General features: G+C 40.7%; 2 protein-coding genes across 2 annotated transcripts in view; one reads left to right on the top strand and one right to left on the bottom strand.

Annotated features, from left to right (window-relative positions):
* The window catches only part of LOC126556255 (39S ribosomal protein L15, mitochondrial), a 416,466-nt gene that overhangs the window by 281,366 nt on the left and 121,134 nt on the right, over positions 1–13,966 (bottom strand). The gene's annotated exons all lie outside the window — the stretch shown is intronic.
* The window catches only part of LOC126556015 (maltase A3-like), a 252,849-nt gene that overhangs the window by 208,825 nt on the left and 30,058 nt on the right, over positions 1–13,966 (top strand). The window lies entirely within an intron of this gene.

Below are 13,966 nucleotides of genomic sequence, written 5' to 3'. Positions count from 1 at the left end.
ATGGAAAACATATTTAAATACCTTTTAGAATATGTCTAAAATACTGTTAGATCGTGTGTATTAAGTCCGCAAATAAATAACGGCCGTTTTCAATTCGATGAGGCCACTGTGGACTGTGTTGCGATTTTGACGTTTACAAACGTCATAAATCAAGTTCGGGAATGATATAATCAAACAGTGTCTACAAATAAGTGATTATTTCGTGCGAGTAAAAGTTCCTAGTTCTTGAAAATTTCTGGTTTTGAGCCGGATAAGCGCCATATGCGGGAGGTGTTGCTGTTTTTTGTTTCGAGCGAAGAAAACGGCAGCCGAAGCGCATCGAGAGCTTTCGCGTGTTTACGGCGATGCTGCTCTAAGCGAAACAAGGTGTCAAGATTGGATTTGACGCTTGCGAAGCGGTGATTTCGTCGTGGAGCATACTCAACGTGAAGAAAGACCCAAAACGTTCGCCGATGAAGAACTGACGGCTTTACTAGCAAAAAATCACTGCCAAACGCAAGAAGAACTTGCAGCCGTGCTTGGTGTAACTCGTCAGGCCATATCATCATGGCTGAACGCGTTAGGCATGGATACCACACGAGTTGAAGCCGTGGGATATTGAACGCAGACTCTTCATGTGTGAATTGATGCTCCAGCGGCACAACAAAAAAGGGGTTCTTGCACAGAATCGTAACGGAAGACGAGAAGTGGATTTTGTTCAGCAATCCAAAGCCCCTAAAAAATCATGGGGATCCCCTGGTCATACCCCAACATCATCAGCTCGACCAAACATCCATAGCTCGAAAGTTATGCTAAGTATTTGGTGGGACCAGGTCCGCGTCATCTACTACGAACTTCTGAAACCGGGAGAAACAATAACTAGTGAACGCTACCGGAAACAATGGATGAGTTTAAGCCCAGCACTGCTTGAAAAACTACCAGAATACTCATCACGCCACGACAAGGTTATTCTGCTCCATCGCAATGCTCATGTGGCCCATGTTGCGCAACCTGTGAAAAACTACCTTAATAGTCTCAAATGGGATATTTTACTGCACCCGCCGTATTCACTGGATCATCATCGGATTTCCATCTGTTCCGATCCATGGTACTTGGATTGGTTGACCAGCAGTTCTCCTCCTATGAACAGATCTAGAATTGATTGGATAGCTGGATTGCGTTTCCGAAAAGGAATCCGCGATTTACCCGAAAAGTGGAAAAAAGTAATAAATAATAATGGCCAATAATTTGATTGACTCAAATTCTACAAATAAAAACGAGTGTCACGAGTAAAAATATACTTATGAAAAAACGGCCGTTATTTATTTGCGCACCTAATACATTTGGTCAAAACTCATTACACTTTTTGTACGACAAAGATTGCAAACATTTATGTTAAATCCGTAATTTAAAATTTAAAGCAAAATTATTGGTTTTTAGTAGCCGTAATTGCAATAGTTTAAATAATTGATACACCACATTCGCAATAGTTTTGTATTAATCACTTTTTGTTTACAGTAGAGAGGCGAATGTAGTCTCAGAGAGCCTCAAAGCCACTAATACTTTTTATGAAACAAAAGCAGAGATTAAACCCTGAGAGATATTTGTATCTCTGATCGTTTCTAAAGCTGTATCCTGTTTGTACAGTTAATCCTTCGAGAAATACAAAGGATCTTGTTAAGCGGCCGCACTAAACTACAGCTTACTTAGCGCATGTTCTTCTTTATTCCATTTTTATTTACTTTTTTTTCGACGTTAATCAAAGCAAATGTTGTGCTACGCAGTGTACTTTACTATTTTTCTGACTGAACGTAAAGAAATGCATTAACCATCAACAGCACTGTTGATCTTTGTTCAAACTGGGGCACTCTGAAAGGACGGAAGGGTAAATAAGCATTTTTCCCGTAGTGGCCTGTTCGGTTCCAGGATCATGGCAATAAAAGTCGAATCCCAACAACAGCACCAGCATCAAATAATAAAAAAAGAAAGGAAAATAAACCTCTCCAAACAATGCACTCGGCAAATAGGCAATATATGTGCGTACCGAGCAGTTCGTGGCAAAACCGGAGTAGCCATCCGTAGCTAGATGCGGCCAGCAAAGGGGTGGTTGGAATGGAAAACAAATTCCACCTCTCCCTGAAGCTGACGTCGTTTGGTCAGTTGTTTGCGCGTGCGGGTATGTGTGTATGTGATTGTGACCGATTCGATCGTACAGATGTGGTGTGTTTGCTCATGCTCAGCATAACGCAAACAATTGAAAGACGACGACGACAAACGATGGCGACGACAAAATGGAATCGTTGCGCGACATTGACGGCGACTTTGGATGGACCTTCCCGGCCACCCCATTCGATAGTGACTGAGCCAGGTTGGTTCGCTTGAATTAATTTCAAGTCACGCCAAAACCTTTCAGCTTCATCTGAGCGCTCCGGAATGGGATGAGGAACAGAAGGGGGACGGGATGGGGAGGTTTGTATGGAAGGTTGATTCTTTCGTCTCACTTTTTGGTGACGGACTGCTCCATCAATCTCAAAAAACCTGCATTGCTAACCCCACCGCAGCAGCAACCAGCAAACGTCCCACCCGTGTCAGAGCGGAGGTAAATGTTTGTTGGAAAAATTAGTGAGATTTAAAAAAAAACGGTATCACGACAACGACGACACGACCACCGAGTCGATGGCGTCGGGTTCCGTGGAATGCTACAGTGTCCTTACGTTTGTACAAACGTTTTCGATTGAACGTTTAAATAAGATCACCGAGCGGGACTTTTACTGAGCGAGAGCTTAGAATAAGTAGAAATGGAGCTGAGATCAGCAGGTAGAATAGAGTATTCCCTTCTAGTTCTTGTTTTATTTAAACATTTTCGAGTATAATACTCGTAGTGCAGAGTAAAAAATATGCTAAATCATAAAGGTGAAAAATTTATGCATTATAGTTTGCTTTCCACGATCAACAATTAAGAGTTTAAAGCAAGCAAGCCCCGAAATGAGATGATTCTTTTCTGCATCTTGGATTAACAATCTTGTAGATTATGCCGGCCATTTAATGGCTAACTAGACTTGTTTGTACCACGTAGTTGGACAGTCAGTCCTCACTGCGCGGTGGACGATCAGGATGGGTTTGAACCCCGGTTCGGCCGTGAAAAGATCAGTGAAATTGTCACCTTACCACTGGGCCGCCCCTATGAGGTGATTAAGAATGTTTATATTTTTGTGAAATACTTCTTGTGACGTCATTTAGCACAATAGGTCCATCTTTTATTTTCATTTAAATAAAACATCTGGTTGGATGGAATTAATCATTAAAAGAAAGTAAAAATATTACAGTTATAATACACTTGAAAGTACTGAAAAATTCGTCAAAAAATATTATTTTATAAATATGTAAATCAATATTTGAAACTTATAAATATTTACGATTAGACGGCGAAGTGCTGTCATACTTAAATACAAAAAAATTTTCAAAAAATTATGACGAATCAACATGACTGCTAATACTTTTTTTTTTATTTTTTTTTAGTTTGATTATTACTTTCTTAAATTTTTTCGTATTATTTTACAGCGAAAAACGATTCTGTTTCCTCAAATTCATTTTCTTTCGATGAACACGTACAGCAAGGCAGATACGAACGAAATGAAGTGAGTTGTTTGATTGAAAATGTAAATCAAGCGCGAGTAAACAAACACATCTGTCGAGTGCAAAGAGCAAGTCTAGGGAAAAGGCGGAAAGCAACGAAAATGTTCAAACATGTTTGGTCAAGGGTGAAATCGAGTTCAACTTGTTGAAGTCTTTCGTAATGAGTGCACCAAATGTTGATCAGTAAATAACTCAATGTCCTACCAAAGTCTCATTCTCTTTTACTCTAAAAAACTACTAACCAACAGCTCGCAACAGCAACAACAACCGGTGATAGTGTACGGCGAAAGGTTAGCAGATAAAAAACAATAGAAGAAGAAAAAAACATCATCAAACACGGCACGGCACAATGGGTACCGGTGGCCATAATAGTTTACGATCGAACCTTCTTTGCGTATCTTTCTCAACAGGGCGGAGCTACAACGATGGCTCACCTGGTTGTCAGAGCAACAGCACACCTGATCGCTCTCGATGAATGTGGTGAAAGAGAGATCGACAGTGGTTTCTTTTTGTCCGTAAGCCACTTGACCAACTTTGCACTGACAGTTTCGGGCTTCTTATGTACACTCTGCTGTCGGCCATCATCGCGTCGAGAAGGATATAACAGTAGCAACACACCGTACGCGCGTGTGACTTAAAGCTCTGCCTCGATCTATTCGATGCGTCGACCCGTTTGTCGGTGAAGTGACTTCAGAGCATGATCAAGCGACGAACCTTTCTTTTTCTCGCCGCGAAGTGACGTGTCAGTGTTTCGAAGAACAAAACCCACCGTTTTGAACCTCCACTAAAACAAATTGTTGTACGACACGGTGTCGAAGGTGAATTGTTTATGATCTCCCACGTATAAGTGTTTGTGTGTGTGTGTATGTGCCAAGTGTGCCCACAACTGGAACCACGCAGAAAACCCACGCCCGAAGAAGAGTGTGTCAAGTGTCAATCGAAAAACCTCGGTGCGACAAAACCCGGGATGGAAAGAAAGGCGTGAGCGTGTAGGAAGATGTTGATTATTTATAAAACATTTGACAAACCCATACTAATTAATTAGTGTATATCCATAGCATTATTACAAAGATTATTATTAAAATTGTCCATATTTGTGAACCGGTGTGTGTACGTGTGAGTGCGAGTGAGTGTTTGAAGTATGTTACTTTTTGCATACTTATGGTTCATTCATCACTTCCCCTAACATTGATATGTTCGAGTGAAGGTGTGTGATTATTTTAAAAAGTGAATGATCTTTAACTCCTGTGCAGTAGAACAGAGGTCTTAACGAGGTGTAAAAATGTTTCTTCGCGCTTGTGTGTACGTGTGAGAAAAGCAGATCGAGTCCATACACAGCGCGCGCGCGTATCGTTGGTGTGTTAGTAGCGCCGAACGTCTAATAAATTTACGGTTTTGCGAATTTTGGTACTAATGGCGTGATATTTCGATGATTGATTTGTTAAAATTCCGTGCAATCATACCTACCGACTGTGAGTTGGTGCTTTTGCTAAAGCAGTGTTTTCGGAACGGATGCAAATTGTTTATCGCCGACGGTCAGTCACACAGCAGCCGTACTCTCCCACCGACCGGAAACACTTCCCAGCTGGACCGATTAGCGGGTGTCAAACGATTCGTAAAGAGGAGATAATTTTCCTAATTGCAACAAAACCATCACACAACAGAACCACTGTGCACGGGTGATTAACAGAATCCAGTCAATTTCAACTCCGGTGCCGCCACTGTTCACGCAACTTTCGCACCCTCAGGAAGGATCACCGGAAGCGGGGGCTGTCCGTGGCACCAACGGAGAGGGTAAGTTGAATTATTGAATTTTGAAATCAACATTAAAACACTAATCCTTCGGCATACGCCAGCAACGCCTAGCGCGTGCGTTTGCTTCTCCCCACCCTGCTCGGGAAAAAAAGCGTGAGAAAATTCTTCTACAATAAGCGATCCTCGCTAATGTGCTGTAGATGGTAACACGTTTATCCGGGGGAGCGGTCAGAGATTTGAGACCACCCAAACGTTACACTGGTTCCGGAGGGAGGCTTATAGCTGAATTTGAGCTGAGCGTGAAGCTGGCTGCAAAAAAACATGACACAATCCATTATTGCAAACAATAGCGAGGTACATCATCCTTTTGGGTGTCAATCTGGAGAAACAAACTTTGTATGCGTATGCAAATCGAGATCGAGATCAGCAAAGAAATAAAAATCAAATGAAAATTACCGGTGAAACTTAGTGCGCGAGATGATCGGGAAGGTTTTACTTCATTGTGGTTGAGTTGTGTTTTTCAAATATAAAAATTGATTTTGGGCTGATATTTGCTACGAGATAGAGAAAGTCATCTGTTATAGCTTTTTAGCTAAACTAGTTTATCGTAAACTACGTTAAGGATTGGGCATTTTGATCTTTACTGGCATAATTTTCTTCTGAATTCACGAACATTTTAGCATCTTTAATGTTGCCTTTGTACTTGAATTTCTACCTTAGGCATATCCGCAGGTTTAGAAATCTTATGAGGTGCTTTTAACACTAAGATTTACCAACGATCAAAATTCATCCTCAACTACAGAGAGGTTGCGCTGGTCTATGGAGACTAACTAATACATAGTGAAACAAAGCTATTGTTACTTACAATCTTAAAGATTATAATAATTATAAATCATTGCATTTACCAATACTTTTCGGGAAAAGAAGTGTAAACCCATTGCAGTGTAAACCCATTGCACGGGACAAATTTACCTTAACTTGGTCAATGTTTAGTCTTACACAGAATTGTAAATCGTCTACATTTCTCAGATAGGCAAAACTATTTGTGCGATTGTTTTTTTTTATAATCGATCTTATGCAAGTTATTTTCTTGCAATTCGGCAAATACCAATTTTGATAATTCATTATTTTTAAAGAAATATGAAAAGTGCTATTGAAAAAGGTGTTTGAAGAGACACATTTAACAAAACCGCTACATGAATGATCTTACATTTAATTCTATTGAGTGCTGCTTGTTTAATAATTATTTTATTTCATTTATTTCCTTTCAATTATCAAATTGTACAATAGCAATACGGCCTGGCCGTCCCTTATGAATAAAAAAAAAATTATCAAATTGTACAAATATTGCTTACGCTATATTACACAATATTTATCAATAAACAAAATGGTTGAGTGAGACGCTTCGTAGGCGTTCTAAGCTTCACTATAGATCGGCCGAGCGATCACTGAAAACTCGTCGTAAGCAATATAAATTCTCCTGTAATGTAGTTTTGCGGAACACATAAACTTGTTAAAATCATCACAATTAATATTGTTGGCAAGGCAGTATTCAATTGCATGGGACTACTTGTCTTGTAAATTTTCATTGGTGGTTAATCACACTGTCGTTTGTAAAGTAAAATAGACTTAATTTGAGAGGAGATTAAAATGTCTCTCCTCTGGCTGTGATTGTTGTAAAACTAAATGTTCGTATGATTCGATCCAATTTATAATTAATTATGACGGTCCAGTGCCGTATTGTTATAATTGATTCGATCCAATCTTCTTATAAAAATTTGATCTTCTATTAGTCGTTGTTGAAATCAGATTGATGCACTTTATACAGACAATGCGAATAGATTTGAAAAGATAATTTCTACAAAGCGCCCTCATCAGCTCATTCTGAATGCTTATCACAAGGACGGTCGAATCTATTTAAATAAGCTTATTGTGTATTAGATTTTTACCTAGGCCAAGATATTCTTCACCGTTCAAATGGATCATGTGACACACGGATCATAGTTTAACTAAGACCATTTGGCGATACAGGGTTTCTGAGTAGAACTAGACAATTTCTAGACAACGCTCAAGTTGAACTGGACATCGAGTAGGTTTAACTGGACAACCGTCGCCGTGACTCGACAGTGGTCAAGTTGAACAGGACAAACGCTAGGTTGAAGTGGAAATAGTTGCTTAAACGATTTGAAGCGCTTCAGAAACGCTTGGCAAATTTTAAAATTAAAATTTTGCAATACAGGTTTATGCAATACCTGTTACAACAATGCAAAATATTTGCAATACTTTTTCAAATTTTTATCTTTTGACAGAAGATGACAGATGATGTTTCTGTTTATAATCGCTGAATCGATTTCCTTTCCAGAAAGCCTTTTCGTTGACAACTTTAGTTGGTGTTCCAAGATCCTCTCAGCTGGTTTTCTTCGTCGGTTTTCTTCGTCAATTGTTGATTCATTTAATAACGAAATTTAAAACTACAAGGGTTCAGAAATATGTCTAATTAGATATAATTGTCGTTCGCAGGAGTAGATATATTGTGGTGAAATTCAAAGCTATCTGTCAGTGGTTATCAAGACACGGGGTTATTGGGAACTTCTACACTCTGGAATAAAAACTAATTATACAGTGGCTGCTGCTGCTGCTCTATGTTAACTGATAATATTTCAATATTCCATCTGTGTATGCCGTAAAACACTATAACTAACTAATATAATACTTCAGTTATTTTGTTGTGTATAAATTCACAAAATTGGCAAGCATAATCTGTGAAATAGTCATTCAGTTAAAGACCCAAACCGCCTGAAAATGCGTGCCATTTTAATCTCATGAATATTTCAACCGGAGATTCTAAAAATCTTCATTTTCTTAGCTTACCGACCTACTAGGTCACACCGGCCATCGCATGGCTTACTAGACTTGCCCATAGACTACGTAGCTAGTCCTCACTACGGGGAGACGGTCCGGATGAGATTTTAATTCCAATCTTACGGGGGAACGGTCCAGATGGGAATCGATCCCCCGTTCTGCCGTTTGAACAACGTAAGCTTACCCGGAGAGTGCTACCTCTAATGTTTTAGAATATTTTTTAAATTCCTACATAATTTACTGCAATATTTCTTCAACCATGCAAGTTTACCTTATCCATAGTGGGTTAAAATAGTTAAATGTTGTATACTAATGTCATGGCCAATGATATAAATCAAAATTTGATCATAAAGATATTTTAATCAAATTTAAAACTATGTTATGATTTACTGAACATCCAATCCTACCTCAGTAACACTTTCCCTAACAGCTCTGAAAAAAATTTGCTCGCACATTAAGACCAGAATTCGTGAACTAATTTTTCGCCCCTTTGAAAGTACATTTTCTAGTCATTCGTTCTTTTCGCCACTCGTCTCTCTACTCCTCTGGAACGTCATCCCAGATCCCCTCCGTGTGTTCCCCGCCTGTATCGTACGCTCGGATTGAAAATTCGGCCCGAATGTGCGCTCGCAGGCTCAGAAATGTATAAACACCTAATTAACACATCATGACATGTAGCCTGCCACTTAGCAACACTCGAAAGTGATACAATTCAAATTACGAGTTAATTTTTTACGACGGGAGTGTGGAACCGGTGCGTCTCCGTGCGTCGCGCTACGGGTGCGTACCATCGTCATTCTCAATCTTTCTCACTTTTTCAACGATGGTCGGTTTTTGCTTTTTGGTTGAATTTTTCATCTTTCGATCAATCTTTTGAACGCATTGTTCCATTTCCCTGGCCAACAGTTGACCAACGTGGTGAAGCTCACACATCGTTTTGCGATCGCGTTTGACCTCTTCGGGTGAATCGCCGGAGCCTGCTTTTGCAAAGCGGCTTTTTTTCTAAACCGTACGGCCGAGGATGGATTATCGAGCGGAGCGTGTCTTTACAACCATCGGAAATGTCTTAATTATTTCAGATCACCATCCACCATTCGATCATCGTTGGGCGCTCGCAAGCATCGCGTAGCCTCTCGACAGATATGGCAATGGACACTGCTTGGATTCTCCGATGGACTCGCTCGTGATACGGCTCTGGTGTAAAAGAATACCCTGCCATATTATTTTTATGGCACTGGAGGCTGTAACGGCGGCAGCATCAACGCCGGTTGCGGCGTTCAAGTGTCTGGTGAAGTCTCTCGAGGAATGAGAATATGGTCTTCCTGCATCTCGTGGGCATGTCAGGGGTCTCGAACTCTACGTTCCGGTGAGGAGAGCTTCGAACCAGCAGGCTCCCGAATGGAGCGAGCGATGTCGAGAGGAAACACTCGATCGTCGATGCCACTCCACGGGACCAATATCAATATTTTATTATTTTTATCTCTTTTATTGGAAAATATCATTTAATTTTTATCGCTTTATGGCAACGGTGGTTCTGGTGCTGCTGTTGCTGCGGTGCCGCGAAAGGGTCCAATCTCGGTACCGATGTACCGCCGGAGCTTTAAATCCGATCGAGAATGAGCCACGATTGTAAGAGCCACGGACAACCCCGCACAGCACAGAAGCCGTTCAACGGGCTGTCTGATGATCAACTTGGCAAGGTCAAACTGAGACTCATTCGTCATTCGGAATGAGTTAAGAATGCCACATAAGGAAAAGCAGTAAAGCTTATGCAAACGATAATTAAATCACTGTTCTAAAGAATAGTTTAGAATTTTACAAAATATTTATAAAACTAAAATATATCAAAGGCGTACAGATTTTTTTAATTTGCATACATGCAGGCTGTATGCTTCACGAAGAAAAAATATCAAACTTGGTGACCTGTCTTACATCAAGCTGTTAAATGGGAGCATCGTTTCCTTGCTGAATATGTAGCTGAACCCTTCCATCGATTGACCACGCAGCGCAGCACGCCCGAAGTGTAATTTACAACGCTTTAACCTTTTTCGGAACGCACTCCCAACCTTTCCGTCTCAACCTGTGCCATCCTCAGACCTCGGTGGGAAAATGAAATCAAAAGAACCCGCCGAACAGTCCCATGTTGGAGGCGAGTTTGGATGTTGTTGTTATTGCTTTTTTTGTACTTTTTTTTCTCTTCTCCATTCTCTCCATCTGGGCAATCGTTCACTGCCGGCAAGGTATGTGCAATCCTCACCGGATTCGGTACCGGGCAACTCCGACGACCGGCAGCGCACCAATCTGGGGAGCGAGTTTGAACCATGCCGCAAACGGTGCAAAAGCGGCCATAAAACCGTCCTGCTCGAGTGTTTTGTTGATGAATCAATTAATATTTCTCTGATTTATGTTCCACGCCGGTTTTCTTTCTTGCTTGCTGGCTTTCCTGCTTTGCTTTATAGGCTTCTTCGTATTATGTTCTGGCGGGAGTTTGGTAGCTCTCTTTTTCTCTTCCCTTAGTTCATCGAAACCGTTGCGCTTTAAAGGTATTTTGAAAGGATTGAAAATAAAACCGAAAAAATGCACACACAAAAAAAACCTCGCAAACTCAAAAAAAAAGACAACCAAAGTCAAGCCAACTTTTCGGCGTTCGTCGCTTTATTGGATGTTGGAGTCTTTTGATTTTATGTGCCGCATCGAAAAAAGCAGTAGCCAAATCGTACTTTTCGTCGGCTTTAGCATTTTGACATTTCTTGCTGAGTAACGGCTACGGGTACGTTTTGTTTGCTCACACACTAATTCTGCATTTAACACGATAAGATCGGACGCGTTCCGGCTGATAAAACGTTGCGCGTGCGGTTGCGTATTTCGTGACGTTTCGCTTGGAACGCACCACGTGATACCGCATACGTCACACCCGGGAGCGTGTCTACTTGAACTGGGTGAAAGAACGATGCGAAGCAGTTGATAGGAACGGAAACCTTGAATCACCCAGATACGTTTTGGGGCAGCTTTTTAAGTGAATTAAATACGGACGATCGACATCTGATCGAGAGGTGTCGTGACGTTACGGGTCCTATGTACGTTGGCAATTTACGCCAGCCACGTAAGCTCCCGAATGTTAATTCGTCTAGGATAGTTCATCTACAACCGGTAGCGTGCGGTTGATCCTACCGGTGTGGACCGGCAAAAATTGTGCGTAAAAATGCTACACGGAAGGACTGAAGCGCTTTAATGCTGCTGGTAGGAGGTTAGATTGAACAGTTTTGGGTTTTATCTGTTTAACATTCATAATATTTGCTAAACATCCTTGTCAAACAATATTTATGTTCATCGACTATAAATTGTCCTTTGAAGAATGTGATTGAAATGCAATAAAAAGCCAAATATATGATCCATAAAAAATGACATAGTCGGGAATACAGATAGCCTTGTATTTCTTTAATGTATTCTGTACAATAGAAGCTAGCTAAAACATTATTACCATTTATTTTTCTTTTAGTCACAGTAAGGAGCAGCAGTTTCTTTATTTTGACGTAATGGTTTGATAGGACATGTCGGCTATTTATAAGATTGCCAGATAAATATGGATAAATGATGTGAATGAGATTTGACAAAGATGTGTAATCGAACGATGAAAGATCCCTTAGATAACATCCATGTCATCTAAAGGATCTTTCATCCCAAAAGAAATTAGTTTAGATATTGATCTGATGGTATAGATGGTATTTGATCTGATTACGTTTTTCTGTTTGCTTGGTTTGAATCCTAAACGTTTTTTACTCAAAATAGTACATTTAAAGTAACAGGTAATCAAAGGTATATTGTTTTCATTTAGATAAATTCGTCATGAGCAAAATGAAGCGTAACCAAAGTATTGAAGTAACGATTTAAAAAAATCGGATCAGGAGCGGCTCGGTGGTTTGGCGACAGCAGCGCCGGTCTTCAAACGGCAGGACCATGGTTCAAATCCCATCCGGACCTTCCCCCCGTAGTGAGGACTTGCTATCCTCACTACGTGGTATTCATTAGTCAAGCAATGTGGCCAGGTTGTTATTACAAAAAAAAAGGATCGGAACAGAACGGCCCAAGAAACAAAACGAACGACAAATTTTGCTAGTTTTATAGCGGAAAGGCTAACCCTAATCTACGCATAGCCAGAGTTCTGGTAAGGTGGCTTAATGACTCAAGGAATGAATGCTTAACAACCTTCTAGGTTACGCCGGCCATATAATAGCTTACTAGACTCGCTGATGCCACGTAGTTGGATAGTCAGTCCTCAACACAGGGGGATAGTCCTGATGGGATTTCAATTCCGTCCTTCACGCCACCACCTACACCACTGGGCCGCCCCCATTGGGCTGGCTACACCAGCTTTTACTATGCTATTTTCGGGGCGGCTCGGTGGTGTCGGCGACAGCGGCTTCGGTCTTCAAACGGCATGACCGGGGATCAAATCCCATCAGGACCGTCTCTCCGTAGTGAGGCCTGACTTATCTTACTACGTGGTATTCATAAGTCAATACGTCCAGGCCGTTCTTACAAAAAAAAAAAAAAAAAACATTAATCTGAACTGAGCTACTTAAACTGAACGCCAATGTATGAGACCGCCTAACTTTACCAATCAAACCATAATTTAGTAACTGTTACCTTTCAGTGTAGTATTATCTAGCTAGAAAATCGAAGACTTCGAGATTTAATCTCCTTCTCTGTAAGCTCCTCTATGATAAAAATTCAATCCATTATTTCCTTTCGTCAATTAAAATACTTTTGCTTCTTTGCACTCCTCAAGGTGTCAACTTTTTTGTATTTTAAAATAAAATAACCTTAAGAAATTCCTCCATTGCTAATAAAATGCACCGAATACAAGTTGATAGAAGTCTCCATAAAAAAATTGAACATTCACGGATACAAAAAATCACACTTTTCTAGTGTAAGCTTTAGGATCAATGCTTTCAAGTTTTCTGTTTGTATACGTGCTTATGCACAAATAATTTTGATGAAAGACTTAGGTTAAATTCAAAACTCAAGCCATGTTCCCAGCCCAGCAGGGCAATTGACCCGTGTTGAGCTTTCGGACCTGAATATGACACTTCTTCCGAGGTTGAGAAGAGGCAGAGAACTAACCCAACGACACTGCAGCCAACCAATAAGAACGTTGTTGTGGAAAATACTTTAAATGCAAAATCAACTAATATTCTTGTAGCTGAGTTTCATAAATTTATAGTTTCTACCTTATTATAATACTCAATTGTGAAATCATGTAGTCCTATTCTAACTTTTCACGCTCCTTCCCCTCGCTGGTTGCCCAGTTTGACATCCACCATCTTTACAAAGAGTTGCTGTACAACAAGAAGACTTCCATTTTATGCGTATGTTCCCCATTGCGTTTTACTTTCCCTTCGCCTTTTTTTTAGTTATGATCAAACAACAACCCACCGGTTGTCTTTTCTCGCCATTCCGAAACACTCCTATCCTCTTGGGCTTCACAGTACCGGTAAGCGGATGGGTCTGTGTGGTCCACGAAACTTGGTTACTTCCCCCAAAAATTACCTGTTTCGATTTGCCCACCAATTCCAAGGATCGATTTGGGCCCCTCGAATGTGTAAACGGAGCTCTCGATCAAGCTTTCGGGGCCGGGCACTCAAGCGGATCGTGGCCTGCAACACACATTTACACACACACGCAGCCGTGCACGCACATATACGAACATTATTTTACGATTTGTTTGCGTTCG

Source organism: Anopheles maculipalpis, chromosome 2RL (assembly GCF_943734695.1).
Source record: "Anopheles maculipalpis chromosome 2RL, idAnoMacuDA_375_x, whole genome shotgun sequence".
NCBI lineage: Eukaryota > Metazoa > Arthropoda > Insecta > Diptera > Culicidae > Anopheles > Anopheles maculipalpis.
This window is presented reverse-complemented; position numbering and strand designations above follow the sequence as displayed.